This window comes from Peromyscus leucopus, chromosome 1, assembly GCF_004664715.2.
Source record: "Peromyscus leucopus breed LL Stock chromosome 1, UCI_PerLeu_2.1, whole genome shotgun sequence".
NCBI classification, from domain to species: domain Eukaryota; kingdom Metazoa; phylum Chordata; class Mammalia; order Rodentia; family Cricetidae; genus Peromyscus; species Peromyscus leucopus.
The window spans coordinates 140919231-140935409 of NC_051063.1; the positions used below are offsets into that span (position 1 = coordinate 140919231).

General features: G+C 39.8%; 1 protein-coding gene across 4 annotated transcripts in view; it reads left to right on the top strand.

The window, feature by feature from the left end:
• Mctp2 (multiple C2 and transmembrane domain containing 2) overlaps nucleotides 1-16179 on the top strand; it is a 279955-nt gene that overhangs the window by 156313 nt on the left and 107463 nt on the right. The gene's annotated exons all lie outside the window — the stretch shown is intronic.

Sequence of the window (16179 nt, forward strand, 5' to 3'; positions counted from 1 at the left end):
CTTTCTTAGAATGTTTTTGTTTGGTGGTTAAAAAATACATCATTAGTAATTTCTATTCCTTTATCCCATTAGTCAAAAAACAACTTGTTGATATGACTTATTTTAAGTCTTACAGATGAAATACCTTGTGTGTAGTGTATGTTTGCATGTGTGTGAGTACAGGTCCATGCATAGGTACATGTGCATGTCCCCCCACCCCGTGTGTGTGTTGTGTGTGTGTGTGTGTTTAGTCCCAAGGTTGATGTATCATAGCATTCTTAATTGCTGTCCACCTTAGATACAGAGGCAGGGTCCCTTGTTGATCTCCAAGCTTACCCTATCAGCCAGCATGTCTACCCAGCTTATACTAGGGATTCCTGGTCTCTGCTGCCCTCATGCTGAGATTGCGCCCCAGGTTTCACATGGGTTCTGAGGATCTAAACCTTGGTTCTCACACTCATAGAGCAACACTCATTGACCGAGCCATCTTCTCAACCCTCAAATGGGTACTTGTAGTATTCACTAATGTAACTGCATATGTGAATGGTCTCATTAAATAAGAACTTGTCCTTTCCTTTCATTGATGGATTGAGAAAACGTTCACTGTTACATCTGTGTCTCTTTCAGGTGTTGTTTGATTTGTGAATCATTTAAGACTAGAATGCAGAATGAGGCGTTTCATCACAGCATTGTTATGCATGTCATCAGACTCATGTGTGCTTTTGACAGTGTTTAACACATGCCTTTGACAGTCAGCGTTTTGCCATCACTGAAACATACTTTGTGTTATCAATTCATTTTTACAAAATGGATTATTTTTATTTCTAAATATTAAGGTAGAACTTGTGCTTGTCTTAGGAAAAGTCTTAAGCTTCAAGAATGCATTTATGCATTTGAGAAGACTGTTTTTAAAAATCTCTTTTTGCAGTTGTAGAATTTTGATCCCCAGCAATTAAGGACAACGCATCAATGGTTTTGTTGTTTGTAAGGCCTTGCTTACGATGATGTCAACTTTGTAAAGAGTGTATGCAACCTGCTTTATTTACCCATCCTGTCATCTGATGCCCATGAGGCCCCTGAAATTACCGTGGATGAAAGCTCTTTCAGGCCACTGAGCATTATCCAAAGAGCACTTTGGCTAGTTAAACAAATGGGGATGTAACTCTAACAGGAGTCTTTGTAAATGCCAGAATGCAAGGTGAAACCCTTTTTATAAAATATTAATTAGTAAGGAGATGTTATTTTGCTTTTTAAAAAATATTTGAAGTCCTCATTAGATCATTTTGGAATGCTGATGGTATCACACCACAGTGATGAAGAGAGCGGAACTATTGAGGGTTTCCACTAAACACTCCCGTGTTTCCTCTCTGCATATTATTAATGCACAAATCACAACTATTCAAAATTGAGGCAAAGTGACTTGTCAGTAGCTAAACGTGTCTTTAGACCATATGAATTTTAGCTTTCAGAATTAAATTTAGTAGTCTATGTTTCTTGTAGCTCTTTGGTCTCTGGGTTTTCCCACCTGGGTGTCTATTTTTAGGAGATGAAGGGGAGGACCTAACCCACAATTATAATGTAACATTGTGTTGATTTTGAAACTAGACTCAAAAGCCCTCTGCCTCCCAAGATCTAAGATGATAGAACCTCCCTCCATTCCCAGAATAGCGTAACTTTTCTACAGGAAAAGAAATGGATTCCACTTACAGTGAGGGAATACAGTCAATACCTAAAAGAGGTCAGCAATAAATGCATACAGTGGGAACTCAAGTATTATTGCTAATATAATAATCATTATTATTGTTACCACTCCTGATAATATAGAATAGGACAACAAAACAACAACATCCACTGATCTTATATCAGTAGATCCAGTCACTGTCAAAAGTACCAGGAGCATTGGGGAAATAAGTAACTGTTTATTCTGTATGCCCCTGTAAGGTTAACCAGTCTTACTTTGCTGCCACTGTTCAGAAAAGAAAAAATTTACCTGTGCAAAATCCAGCCACTAGCTGAGAAGCTATTGACCTGTGATAGCTGTTGGGAGATAGCGTGTGTGAGTATGTTTTGATGATGTGACCCCTGGTAAGCTTACCACACTCCAGGGCAATCCCCACTACTAGTACTAGCTGGGCAACACAAACTGGATGGACTCAGTGTGGGGAAAAAGAAGATTCAAAGTTGGGTAGGGAGAAAGGTATGGGTCAAGAGGGTGGTTGTGTGCAGAGTTGGGATGATGAGTATGATCAAAATACATCATGTGATATTCTCATAGAATTAAGAAGCTATTTAAAAATGAAACATATTATTCTATATGACTAACAATGTTCTCTAAAAAATAATAGTCATTTTAGAGAGGGTGAAAAAGGGACCTTTTTTATCCTTTTCACTTTTGTTTGTTGGTCTGCCCATCTGTCTATCTTAACGAGTGCTTACCTTTTAAAAGTAATGCCATGTAACCAGGTGACCTAATTTTCCTGGGATTCAGAATCTGGATGGAGCAGAAGCAAGAGAGGATACTGACAGTGGTTCACAGAGGTCCTTGTTACTATGTGCTGTGAGTAGGGTCCCCTGTACTATGGAAGGAACAGGGATCCATGGCAAAACCCGATGGCAGTTCTGATTTGAAAGTCATCCCTCTCTCTGAGTAATAATGGAAGTATGAGCCACTCACATCTCTGCCATCAAATTAAAATACTCAATTTGTTATTAATGATATATAGCTATAACAAATTAAAATGAAAAACGCTACTATTTTAGATTTTTGGGGTAAAATATATCTAATGAAGTGAATGTCTCAAAAAAACATTTCCTTTTATGAAAAGGCAAATCAGTGGACAGCCTTTCAGATGTCACAGACGGTATCAATAACTGTGTGTGTGTATTATCAATATTAAGATATTTGCATCACCTAAGGACACAGAGGCTCTAAAATGTACTTACTTTTTGATTACTACATTCTTGAAGCAATTTTAAATTTTATTCATTATCTGTGTGTGTGGTGTGTGTGTGGTGTGTGGTGTGGTGTGTGTGTGTGTGTTGTGTGTGTTGTGGTGTGTGTGGTGTGTGTGTGTGTGTTGTGTGTGTGTTGTGGTGTGTGTGTGTTGTGGTGTGTGTGTGTGTGTGTGTGTGTGTGTGTGTGTGTGTGTGTGTGTTGTGGTGTGTGTGTGTGGTGTGTGTGTGTGTGTGGTGTGTGTGTGTGTGTGGTGTGTGTGGTGTGTGTGGTGTGTGTGTGTTGTGTGCGTGGTGTGTGTGGTGTGGTGTGTGTGTGTGGTGTGTGTGTGTGTGTGGTGTGTGTGTGTGGTGTGGTGTGTGTGTGTGGTGTGTGTGTGTGGTGTGGTGTGTGTGTGTGGTGTGTGTGTGGTGTGTGGTGTGGTATGTGTGTGTGTGGTGTGTGTGTGTGTGTGTGTGTGGTGTGTGTATGTGGTGTGTGTGGTGTGGTGTGGTGTGGTGTGTGTGTGTGTGTGTGTGATGTGTGTGTGTGTGTTAGGTTGTGTGCATTCACACTTGCTCATGAGAGAGAGGAGCATCTGCACATGCTTGCCATGTAATGTTCAGGACACAATTTGTAGGAGTCAGTTCTTTCCTTTAACCACACGGATTCCAGGGATGAATCTCAGATCATTAGGTTGGAGCGGCAAGCTCTTCCACCCAGTCCATCATCTTGCTAGGCCTATTTATGCATTTTAAAAATAAATTACTAATATAGAGAGTGATTAACATCATTCATAACGAATATACTTAAATTTCCATGTATCCTGTTTGTTAATTTTTTAAAGTTACTGAAATTTCTTTGTGTATAAGCAAAGCCTGCTTGGGATGTAGCTATAGCTGGACTTTCCTTTTCACTGCCAGCCCCAAATAATGACACAGACTTATTATTAATTATGAAAGCTTGGCCTTTGGCTTAGGCTTGTTTCAATTAGCTCTTATAACTTAAATTAACTCATTTATATTAATCTACATCTGTCAAGTAGCACTACCTCTCTTTTATCTTGCACCTCCTGTTTCCTCTACATCTGTCAGAGTCTCTAACTTCCTTCTTCTTCCCAGAGTCCTCTCTGTCCCTGGAAATCCTGCCTAACCTCTTTCTAGCTATGGACTGTTCAGCTCTTATTACACCAGTCCCGGCAATACATTTTCACACAGTGTACAAATATCCCACAAAATTTCTCCCTCTTTGTCTAAATAAAAATGAAAGGTTTTAATTCTAACATAGTAAAACTATACAATAAGAACAATTATCAGCTAAGAATTACATTTACAATGTTCAGTCCATTTGTATTTGTATATCAGAGAAAATGCTCTATTATCTATCTTATCTTGATGAATTTGAAGTTTTAAACATAAACCATTTGTTATCATAACTTGTATTACCATCTTAAAATTATCCTTTCTTAGATAATCATTTTAAGCTTTTATGCCTCTCAAACTTACATACTTTATACCTCTTTTGTGAGTTTTCTAATTGAATTTGGTAACAAGAAGAATTATAACTGTAGCTATCTCATCTTCAACTCCATCAGAGACCTGAGAAGGATACAATATCACCTGAGTAAACAAGAAGTGCAAAGAAAACAACTTTCAAAATTATAGAAGTAACAGAGACAGCTGGCTGTCTGGATAGTCACCCAAGGTTCCTCTGCAATGTTGGGGCATCAATCTTCAGCCTGCAGACCTTGAATATCTCACATATTTTCTGTGAAGCAGGAATTTTGAAGGACTGTCCTACTTTGTCTTGGCAAAGTTAGGCAGTTGCCTTCTTTTGCCCAGTTTGGGCAGCATACTGTCAGTAGTTGAGGCAAGGGCAGTTTCTTGCTCAAATAGCTGATTTACTACATTGAAAGCAGACTCCATATGGAGATTCTTCGATGCCCACCAACCTTTTTTGAAGTAAATTGGTGCTGCCAGTAGCAGATGTGTCTCACTGTCAAGAAAAGAATTATGTTATTAAAACACTTTAAGTGCCATATTCTGTGGGTCTTTGAAGTGTTTGAAGACCATCTATCTATTTAAAATATACCTATGTTTAACCTTGAAAACATAACTAACATGACTACAAGTTTTATTGTTATAGATGACTATTAACCTGTCTTTCCTTATTATCCTAAATAACTTTCAAGGACTAAAACTTTACACCTTTAAATGAGGTGGATAGGTACAATACCTTAAATGAGAGTAGAAACACACACACACACACACACACACACACACACACACACACACAGTATAACAAAAATAACCTTAAATTTGTATCAAAAAACAAAGATCCATACCAATGTAAAATGTTTGAGTAGATTTTAGTTCAAAAATAAACACAATAATCTACCTTTTTATCCCATCATTTCTATATTATATCCTCCCATTTTCCCTTCAGAAAGAAATCCCTGAATCTAATCTCCTTTGTTCTGCTTTTTTCCTGACATTGTCTAGTAACTTGTAACCAACCCCTTTAAACAATGACATCCATAACCCATTGAACAGCCTCACCTCTTGGGAATGTGGGCCTTGTGTTCTCTAGACTGCTTCCTGTTGTCTGGGTTGATGGCATTTTTAGGGAACTCTGAGAAAATTGGGTTATTGGTCAAGTTCTGGAAAAGCTAGCTGTGACATTTGTTGCTGTCTCTGTGTAATGGGAAATTGTAGGGCTTATCTGAAGTCCTGGCTAGTGTAATCTATGAGGCTGGACTATCTCTGCTAGGCCCTTTGAAGTTGTTATGGATGCAGAATTTTGAGGAACTGGAACAGAGGCATTCTGAGAGGCTGGATCACCTGGGCTTTTTGTTTTCATTGGTGTCTGGTCGTTTTTTTTTTTTTTTTCTGAAAATACACAAACTTTTAATCTGCATTAATACAAGTGTGGAATGTTCAGTGTGCACAAGTCTGTTAAAGATGTTTTGTTCTATGTTTGAACAGGTAAAAGGCATCTGTTAACTTTGTAAGTTTGTTTAGACTGTATAGCCAAACCTCTATCCGTGCAATAGAAAAGGTGGCATATAATAAGTCATGAGGACTTTGTAGCCATCAATAATTATCATGTTTTATCCATTCTCAGAGCTGTCCCAGTGTCAACAGATCAGGATATGTATCACCTGTCCTGTAGCCTTTCTGTTTTTTTTTTTTTTTTTCTTTTTCTATTCCCATAGCCAAGATTTTCAGGTCTCCCTGAATCAAATCTGATCTTCATTAATTTTGAAGAGAACCATAACTTTTTTGTTTCCTATAGAAACAAAGGGATACCTTCTCCCCCAATGCAACTGACTTTCATTTTGAAGTTAAGATATTCTTAAAATATATAGTTTGGTTAAATTTAGCAGTTTCCATAATCCAAAGTCTCTCTCAGCAGCTACTGTTTTTTGTAAATTAGCACTTAAAAATTCAGTGTCAACAAAGCACAATACATGATTCAGACACCCTGTGTACTTCCCATCTTTATATAACTTATTCTTTTTATATTGCTTTATTCTTTCTTTGAAGACTTCACTTATTATCTTTAAAGTGTTTATTTTTTCCTTTGATTGTCTATACCCATTTCTTTTCTTTCTTTAGAATCTAAGTGAATTTTTGAAATAATGTACCTTTCAAAAGTTTTTCTGTGTCTGAACCTGGCTTTACTAAGTGCCTGCCATGTTCCCTGACCACATGTGACAAATCTTTTTTTTTTTTTAATTAAAATTTTTCTTTATTTTACATACCAACCACAGTTTTCCTTCCCTCCTTACTTCCTGTTCCCTCCCCCATCTCCTTCCTACCCGGCCTCATCCACTCCTCAGAAAGGGTAATTCCTCCCATGGGAGTCAACAAGGCATGGCATATCAAGTTGAGGCAGGACCAAGTTCCTCCCTCCTGCATCAAAGCTGAGCAAGGCATCCCACCATAAGGAATAGGTTCCCAAAAGCCAGCTCATGCACCAGGGACAGATCTGGTCCCACTGCTAGGGGCTCCACAAACAGACCAAGCTACACAACAATGAGACAAATCTTAAACTGCCATGTCAGCCACTGTGCAGCTCAGCTTAGTGCATGGTGCTGACTAGCTCAAGTTGCAGACAACCTCCAGTAGCCACACCTCTGTACACAGAGCACTGGCCCACCTGAGAGGCTGCAGGACTAGGAAGCCATGTTCTGCTTCCTGTCCAGAACTTTTTTTAGCTTTCTTCGGCCCTGTGGTTGGATATTTGAGGCCCCACATTGGGCGCCAAATATAGATAAACTTTCTTTTCTGCTGCCAGTCCCAAACAATGACATGGAGATTTCTTATTTATTATGAAAGCTTGGCCTTTGGCTTAGGCTTGTCTCAACTAGCTCTCATAACTTAAATTAACCCATTTATATTAATTTACATTCTGTCATGTGGCACTACCTCTCTTTTATCTTGTGTCTCCTGTTTCCTCTCTGTCTGTCTGGCAACTCTACCTTCCTTCTTCTCCCCAGAGTCCTCTCTGTCCCCAGAAGTCCTGCCTAAGTTCTTTCTAGCTATTGGCTGTTCAGCTTTTATTACACCAATCAAAGCAATATATTTTCACACTGTCTACAAATATCCCACAACATTTAGCTAGGTCCTAAAGTGCTTGTCTAATTTGCATGAAGCTATAGGCTCAGTCTCCCGCACTGCACACACTAGCTGTGGCAGTGCAAGCCAGTAATACCTGCACTGGGCAGGTGAGGGCAGTAGGATAAGAAACTTCATGCCACCCTTCACTAGATAGATAGTTCAAGGCAAGCATGGATTACAGGAGACCCTGTATCAAAGAGAAAAGACTTAAATACTTATGGATCTGAATGTCAGAAGTGATAGAACACAGTTAAAAAATGTTCATCCCCAAGAGAGTGAGAAGATGAGAAAAGAAGGTCACAGCTTTGAAGTCAGCCTGGGCTACACTGTGAGACCACTTGTTAAAAACAAGAAGGCAGTCTGTCTTTGATCCCATCCCTTAAAAGTTGCTGAGAGCTTCCCCCCCACCCCCTGCCCCGAGGTCTATGCTAACATCAGCTCTGGATATCCCAGTTATTCTAATGAGGAGTCTGTATTATCATACAGACTTGTAAGCTTATATCACAAATTCTTTGAGCCTAGGGTAACCTAGTACTCTAAAGTAATAGGTTATGCAATCTGATGTCATCACTTCCTTAGTAACTGGGCCACAACCTTGATTCCTAAAACAAATGATGGACTGTTTTTTTTTTTTTTTATTCAAGGCAAACAGACCTGTGTATAATGCTTGATAAGATAAATATTGTTCACTCTACTTAAAACTCACCTTTTTAGAGAAAAATAAATAACTCATAAGCAAATGACTTAAAAGAGTGGCAGAAAGCTTCTTTTCCTTTTTTCCTCCCCCTGGACAAAGCTGACAACATGGGAAGACCACCCAGTTCCTCAGCAAGAGTGGAGGCCCCAACTTAGACTAGTGCTGCATGTTCTCATCTCTCCAGGGGCTTATCAAATGCATGGATAAAGTTAAAGAATAATGCAAACATGTCTCATAGACTATACAAAGATAATAGAGTATGCAGTGCATCAGTAGAAAGGCATGTGAGAACTGAAACATTTTTTAGCCAGAATTGTCCATTAAAAAACACTTCTTTTACAATTGAGTGAGATCAGTGATGGAATGCAGGAGCATTCTTTCATGCTCAGCTCACAACGATATAACTGTTCAGGAGAGTCCTCATATAATGGTGAGGTTGTATACCCTGAGTAGTCAATTCCATATGCCAGTGTACGGAACCATTAATGGATAGCCTTTGCCTAACACACAGGTAGAGAATCAACACCTATTCCTGACTCCTCTCTCATACACATCTACTTCCTGTTAATTAAGCTTTCTTTTCATGAGTTTTATTATTCCTCTTCTTTAAAAGATCAAGTAGATGAGATGTTTATATCTCCCAGTGCCTTATTCTAGTACTCCAACCCTCTGGATGTCACCAGGTAGAAGAGGTAGGAACTCAGTGCAATCCTATCTTCTTGGTGAGCTGTATGGTTTGCAGGAGAATCTGGGAGTTTACCTGAGACAATGGACGAGGCAGACCTTGAATTACAATCTTCACCCATTGTTGGCATCTATTTGTCCTTCAACAATCTCACCATGAATTTCTTTCTTTCTTGAGAGTTTTGTATGTATTTTGTCATAAATACCAACCATGGACTATAAAAGATTCCCAAGTATCTGCTAAATTAAATGATCTCCATAGGTATCCGTCAGAGGAATGCCAAAGAAAACATGTTTTGAGCAAGAAATGCAAGTTGTTATCAACATAGCCTCATTTGATGAATAAGCGGATTAGCTCTAGTGTCAGGACCCAATGCAGATCTAGGGTGCTTAAGTGCATTTGATTCCATGCCACTGCTGCCTTCCAGGGAGTATAGTTTGCCTTCCCCACAGATTTTTGAAGTTTTCCTCATCCCAAGCAAAGTTGGCATCATAGCAGTGTGGTGACTTTAAACATTTACCACTCAATGTCTCCAATAGGTGGGCAGACGCCTAGGAACATGAGATCTGCAGGTGGAATCTGTGTCTTTCTTTTGTGCTCTCTCCATCCTCCTCCACTGCATAATTCCTGATGTAGAGGATAGTGTGTGCCATTTATGTCAGGGAAGACCTTACTGAATCAGGGAGCAGAACTCAGTTTGCTGGTTCCTTGGATGTGCCATTAGGAGGAGCTCTTGGCACATGTAAATGTAGAGATGAACAGCCATTACTTGGCTAACAGCCTCTGTTCATTAGGCCCTTCCCACATGCCTAAATCACATACCTGAGTAAGCCTATACAGTTCAATGATATATTTATTGATGATGACAACCAATGCATGTATTTTTGCCCTTGATTTTTGTGGTCATTGCTTCTCATTTAAACCCCCTTTTTATTATGGAATGGCATATATATATATATATATATATATATATATATATATATATATATATATATCACCAGGTATTAGTTGGTTCTCCCACAGTGGCCTTGGGTCCACTGTGAATCTTCCTATTCTCATGGGTACTTTTAGGGTTAAATTAAAACCTAAATGAACATGCCTGGCTTATATTTTTTATTCAGTAGATGATTTTTTCCCATTATTTATTACATTTACTTTATTAATGTGTAGCTGACTTATGAAAATGTCAAATTGTATTCTTAACCTATTGTTTATAATCTGCCTTAATTTTGGATAATCCTGGAATTATTAAGCATTCTAATCACTTACTTTTAGCTTTTCATTCACTTTTAGAAACATACAGTGATCACCATAGGATGTTTTATTCTTGTTATTTCTGTTCCTGTTATCTGCTAAAAATAAAATGAAAAAAAAGTTTCACAGTAAGGAAGTTCTCATGCTAAGCTGTCCAACACTGGCATTTCACATTTTGATAATCTGGATAGTAATTTTATCTATATAAAACACATTTGTGGCCTCATCAACTTTTTATTATATATAAAAACACCCTTCACACACACATACACACAAAACTGTTGACTAAAACACTGCATTGAAACCTCATGGTACAGAGTATAAATCTTCCAGTCCTATGTTGTAATACTGACTTTTGAAGCATTTCTGTAATTTTACTTTGTTGTATTTAGTTTATTTCTTTCTTTTTAAATCCACTTGTATCAGAAGAGCAGGCCTGTAGTTATTGTTCACTGGGAATTTTAACCCACATGCCCATTTTATGGTTTATTTTCACTGTCTGTCTCTGGGAGCTGTATCCATAGCAATACTTTTCCTCTTAAGGATGCCCTATTTTCAGGGGGATGACTATAATTGGAATTTCTAGAAGCTTCATGGTAGTGATTGAATGCTTTTAATTTTCATGAGATCCTCCTGGACAGCTGAGCCCAAATTGAGGACTTTTGAAAAACACATTAAAAACTATATAAATCTGCCTTTGGCAGCCTGTCCATTTCAACTGTCTGCCAAAGAATGTGGACTTCAGTTGAAGTAAAGTTTGGGAGGATGTAGAAGATTTGCCAATTGTAACTTAATATTGCCACACGTGCCAGTGAATCCTGCTCTTGCATGGCATCCATTGAGCAAGCATAAGTTGCTTTGGTGTTAGAGGCAGGGTTCACAGCACATCCTAAATTATTTCAGTAGGTGCTTCTGCTGAGTGAGCCCCTGTGGTGTTCTGATGGTAGTAGAGGTCGGAATTGGTTCCCATCCTCAGCAACAGTTGTTGGATTATAATTTTGCTGCTCAGGTCAGTGTGAGACTCACTGATGAACACATGACAGTGTCCCAGAGCAGATGATGCATTAGATGAGATGCAGAGGCTGAGAAGGAGCTGGCATGGCAGAAACAAATGCCCAGTGTTTCCCAACTCCAAGCCTGAAGAGCTCTGTCAAGGCTGGAAGAGATCAAGTGAGACTAGAAAGTAGATCCTGTAGAAGAACTTGGAGGGAGAAGGAGGCTATTGTCTGAGGTGGGACTAGATCACTTGAGAGTCAGACAAAGAAAATTGGAAAAGTGAGGAGAGAGTAGTGGTGTGATCCCATATAGACTAACAGAGATGTATTCTGGCAGCTGTGAGGAGTATGACTTCTGCAGAGGGGTGAGGCAAGTTCAGAGGATGCTGTTATGGTTTGGAACTTGGGTGGAACATGGAGGTAAAATTAAAAGGAAAAATGACTTCTGCCATAGTCCTAGAATCTAAGGATGTTCAACACCCTTGCATAAAATGTGTAGACTTTATAAATCTGTGCATGTAATATGTACACATACTCTCCCACATGCATTAACTAACCTCTGACTTACTAATGCCTGTTACAATGGGGATGGTGTGTAAATGGTGACAGAGTTGTCTCTATTCAAACAGGTGAAGCTATCACAGGCATAATTACATATATGATTAATGCTCATTAGACCCATCAGATAGGGTAAACCAACTCTATGTATATGTACACAAACACCTTCCTGATGAATTTGTTCATAACTCCTCAGTAAGGACCCACTTTTTTTTTTAACTACAAAATCTCTTCCTCTGAGGAGAGTCCTTGCATGTGGAAGCTTGGTTAGCTTTGTGTCCTGGACAGTGCTAGGTGAGGAGTAAATATTCAGGAAACTGCTTTCAAATGATTGGTACCAACCTGGCTGGTTTTGTGTGTCAACTTGATACAAGCTAGAATCATCAGAGAGGAAGGAACCTCAGTTAAGGAAATACCTCAATGAGATCCAGCTGTAGGGCATTTTCTTAATTAGTGATCAATGCGGAAGGGCCTAGCCCATGAGGAATGATGCCATCCCTGGGTTGCTGGTCTTGGGTTCTATAAAAATGTGGGCTGAGCAAGCCATAGGAAGCAAGCCAGTAAGCAACACCTCTCCATGGCCTCTTTGTCAGCTCCTGTCTCTGGGATCCTGCCCTGTTTGAGTTCCTGCCATGACTTCCTACAGTGAGGAACAGCAAGGCTGAAGTGTAAGCCAAATAAATCCTCTCCTTCCCAACTTGCTTTTTGATCATGATGTTTCATCACAGCAATAGCAACCCTAACTAAGACAGACACTATTGAAATGCCAAGTTCCCACCTACTGTTAAAGGAATAGAGATGAATTTTAAGTTGGCACCCCCAAATAAGAATTATTGAGTGATACTTCATCATGAGCCAGAGCCACCAACATCATGACTATGCGATGGTGATGTACATCTGCTTATACTGGAGATAAGTTAGAAGCTTGACAGCAAAGTAGGGGGCAGTAAAATGTCCTCAAGGATGTCTGAATTTCAGTTGTCCTGCCATTATTCTCTTAGTATCATTGGGAAATGTTTGGATGGCCCATTTTTATGAGAAAGCATTGTCCTCAATAAAAATACTCATCATTTACATCTTAGAGCATCCTCCCCTCTGAAACCTTGCAAGAGAAAGAAACTAATGTACAAAGTGTCCACAAAATAGTCTCTAAGCACAGTCATGCCTTTGTTTCCTCTTCTCTCTGCCTGTTTATACTGTAATATTAATAAATGCAGCATTTTAATGAGCTTTGACTGAATCATCTTCAGAGAGTTGGTACAGTAGGCTCCTTGGAGACACATAACTGAAGTTCCTGGGTTCTGGAGAGGAGCGTGCTCCTCATTAGCTAGGACAGCTAGGCACAGGGCTGCTCAGGAGAGCCGGGCACAGCTCGAGACCACCTGTGCCTCTGCAGGACTGTAGCGCCTCTGCCCTGCTGTGTACCAACCCCAGGGCCTTCATTAAAAGTGTCAGGTGCTTTCCCCAGAGCCAGTGCTGATGGCATGTCATGCTGCTGTCCCCAGAGGAGCGGTGCTGACACCTACTAATGGTCTGACAAACGGTTAAGTAGCTGTTGGAGCTCAGGTTGGGGAGGGGGTGGGCTGCTGCACCTGAACATGTCAGCCGGGGCCGATATCTTCCTCACCGTTGTCAGTGCTGAAGGGGAAGTGTGTCTTCCCGCCCCAGCAGGTTCCTCCTACACTTCTATGGAAGGCTTTGCCAGGGGAAACCCAACTACCAGTCCACAAAATTGGATGTGGGTGGATGTCTGTGTTGGTGGCATTTTGCTTGCCCCTTCTGTGTTTGGACTGCCTCGCACCCCATGCTTAGAGAACAGGTCAAAGCCACTTTCACTCACGAAAGCCTCAAAGACAGAATTGATCACAGTCGTAGTCACAGCCAGGGCTTAGGGAAAATAATGGCTTCTTGGGGCCAGAATCCTGGTGAAGCAGAGGCCAATCCAGGCTTTGCTAAGCTCATTTTTTTTTTTCAGCCTGGTTTTCTGGCTTTTTCAGGAATTCAGAGGACGCTGGTATTATTTTATTATATTTCTGTGGAGTGGATACAGGTCCTTCCAATTGTTCGAAGCTGAGGACCCTGACGCTTCCATTTATGCCCATTAATGCATCCGTCTAAGGGCAACTGAAATTATGGGATTGGCTTTAAAAGGCTTCTTCTAGGCTCCTGAGTTGTCCAGGTCATGAGTCAGTACAATGGGGTTCTTCTGTTAAATACTAACTCTGATCCATGCTTCTACAGTTTAACTTTTTTCTTTTTTAATTTTTAATCATACCCAGGTCAGGCTCTCTGACAAATTAAGCTCTACATGGATGTGCAGGGCTTCAGCACCCCTGGCTATTTATTAAGAGAATTAGATGTAAGTTCAGCAACTTGAAGGGTTGGCTAAGAGCTCAGGAGGCCTGAGGACACTCTGTGGTAGGTCCTAGCCACCTGTTAGAGGGACATCTATCTTTAAGCCCTCTACCATGCTGTCTGTTAGACAGAACTCTGTTTTTAACCCCCCATCATGTCAAGCTAATGTCACATGGCTACAGTCATCCTTTCTTCCCCTGACTGACTCAATCTTAGGCCTTCCTGCCAGTTTCTGTGAAAGGTTATGGCTTCTGACTTAGAGGCTGTCAAGCAGATTTTGGATTTGAGGTGTCCTTGCTTCTTATGTATGTTTTTTTGGGGGGAACAGAGGAATATAAGATGGAAAAATAGAAGATAAGATGTGAAGAGGAGTGAGGTCACTGTGTGTGTATGTGTGTGCACATACACATGCATGCTTGTGCTTGTATGGTGTACTTATGTGCAAGTACTCAGATATCACCTTTCACCTTGTTTTAGACTGTGTGTGTGTGTGTGTGTGTGTGTGTGTGTCTGTGTGTGTGTGTGTGTGTGTGTGTGTCTGTGTGTTTGCCACTGCACACCAGGCCAGCTGGTCCAGAACCTTCCTGGGATTTTCTTGCCCTTGCTTCCTATTTTGCCCAGGTTTTTGTGGGTTCTAGAGACTTGAACTCAGATTTTCATCCCTTCTAGCCCTGTGAGATGAAAATTTTAAGTTAAAAAATAAGCTCTGACCTTACTTACTAAATTATACTTTGAAGGTTTCACAGCATCACCAACTTTAGCATATGGAGTCTCATACAGAGAATGTCGGTCATGTCTACTTACTCACCTAGCGCAGAGGTTCAGTTCACAAGAGCCGTTTTGTACTTTGTTGTCTGTCTTCTCACAGCCTCATGGAAGTTGGTGTTTTCATTGGTTTCCATTTACAGAAGAATAATTATCTATATTGACTAAAGAAAATTTAAGGAGGTAGCAGTGGTAAGCTTTTAACTGACATATGATAGCTGCGTCTTAGAGTGTGGTATGTCCGAGGTGTCATAATTAAAATCAAGCATATGTACCATGTCTATCATTTCATACATCTAGCATGTGTTTGGATATGAAGATCCAAAATCCTTTTCTCTAGCTCTTTTAAAATATCCAATACAATTTTATTAACGGAAGTCACAGTATTATATAAGAGAACACCAACATTGCATTCCATTCGTCCCTCAAGTCCAACCTTAACCTTGTACTTGTGCACAAATCTTTCTCCTACCACCCCTCCCTCTTCCGTCTCTAGCCTCTTCTAACCACTCTGTCACTATGCTTCTTCCTTATTTTTTGAGATTTATTTTTACTTTTTGCATGTATCAGTGTTTTCCTGCATGCATGTCTTTGCACCATCTGGTTGCCTGATACCTGTGGAGGCCAGAAGATGGTATCAGATGTCCTGGAACTGGAGATGGTTGTATGCTGCCATGTGGGTTCTGGGAATTGAACAAGTCTTTTGCAAAAGTAGCTAATGATCTTCACTGATGAACCAGCTCTCCAGTTCCAACTCTACTTCGTGATTGAATCTATACTGTGTATAAATGAGACCTCACAGTGTTTAGTCTTCTGTGATTGAATTACATAATGTATTATCCTACAGGCTTATTTGTGTTGCTGCAAATGGCATGATTTAATCCTCTTAATTGTTTAATCCTCCCTTTGATTGGATATTATTCTGTTGTCTATATGTACCACACTTTCTTCCTATGCTTGTCAGCTGATGGAAACCTGTATTGTCTTCATTTTTGGCTATTATGAAGAGTGCTGTGATGCACACAATACTACAGAGGTTGAAACCATTTCCATTGGATATATATATATATATATATATATATATATATATATATATATATATAATTGCTGCCAGATGACAGATCTATGTGTAGCTTTTAAAGGAAGCCTGTTCATCCAAAATGGCTTTACTAACTGATTGTCTCACTAACATATAAATAAGACTTCCTTTCCCTCAGATATTTCTGGGTTTTGTTATTTTTGTCTTTGTTTCTGTTTTCATGAAGTACAGTGCCTTGTATATGCTAAATGCTTTGTCACTCAGTACATCTACAGCCTTATTGTTGCCTGTTTGGTAA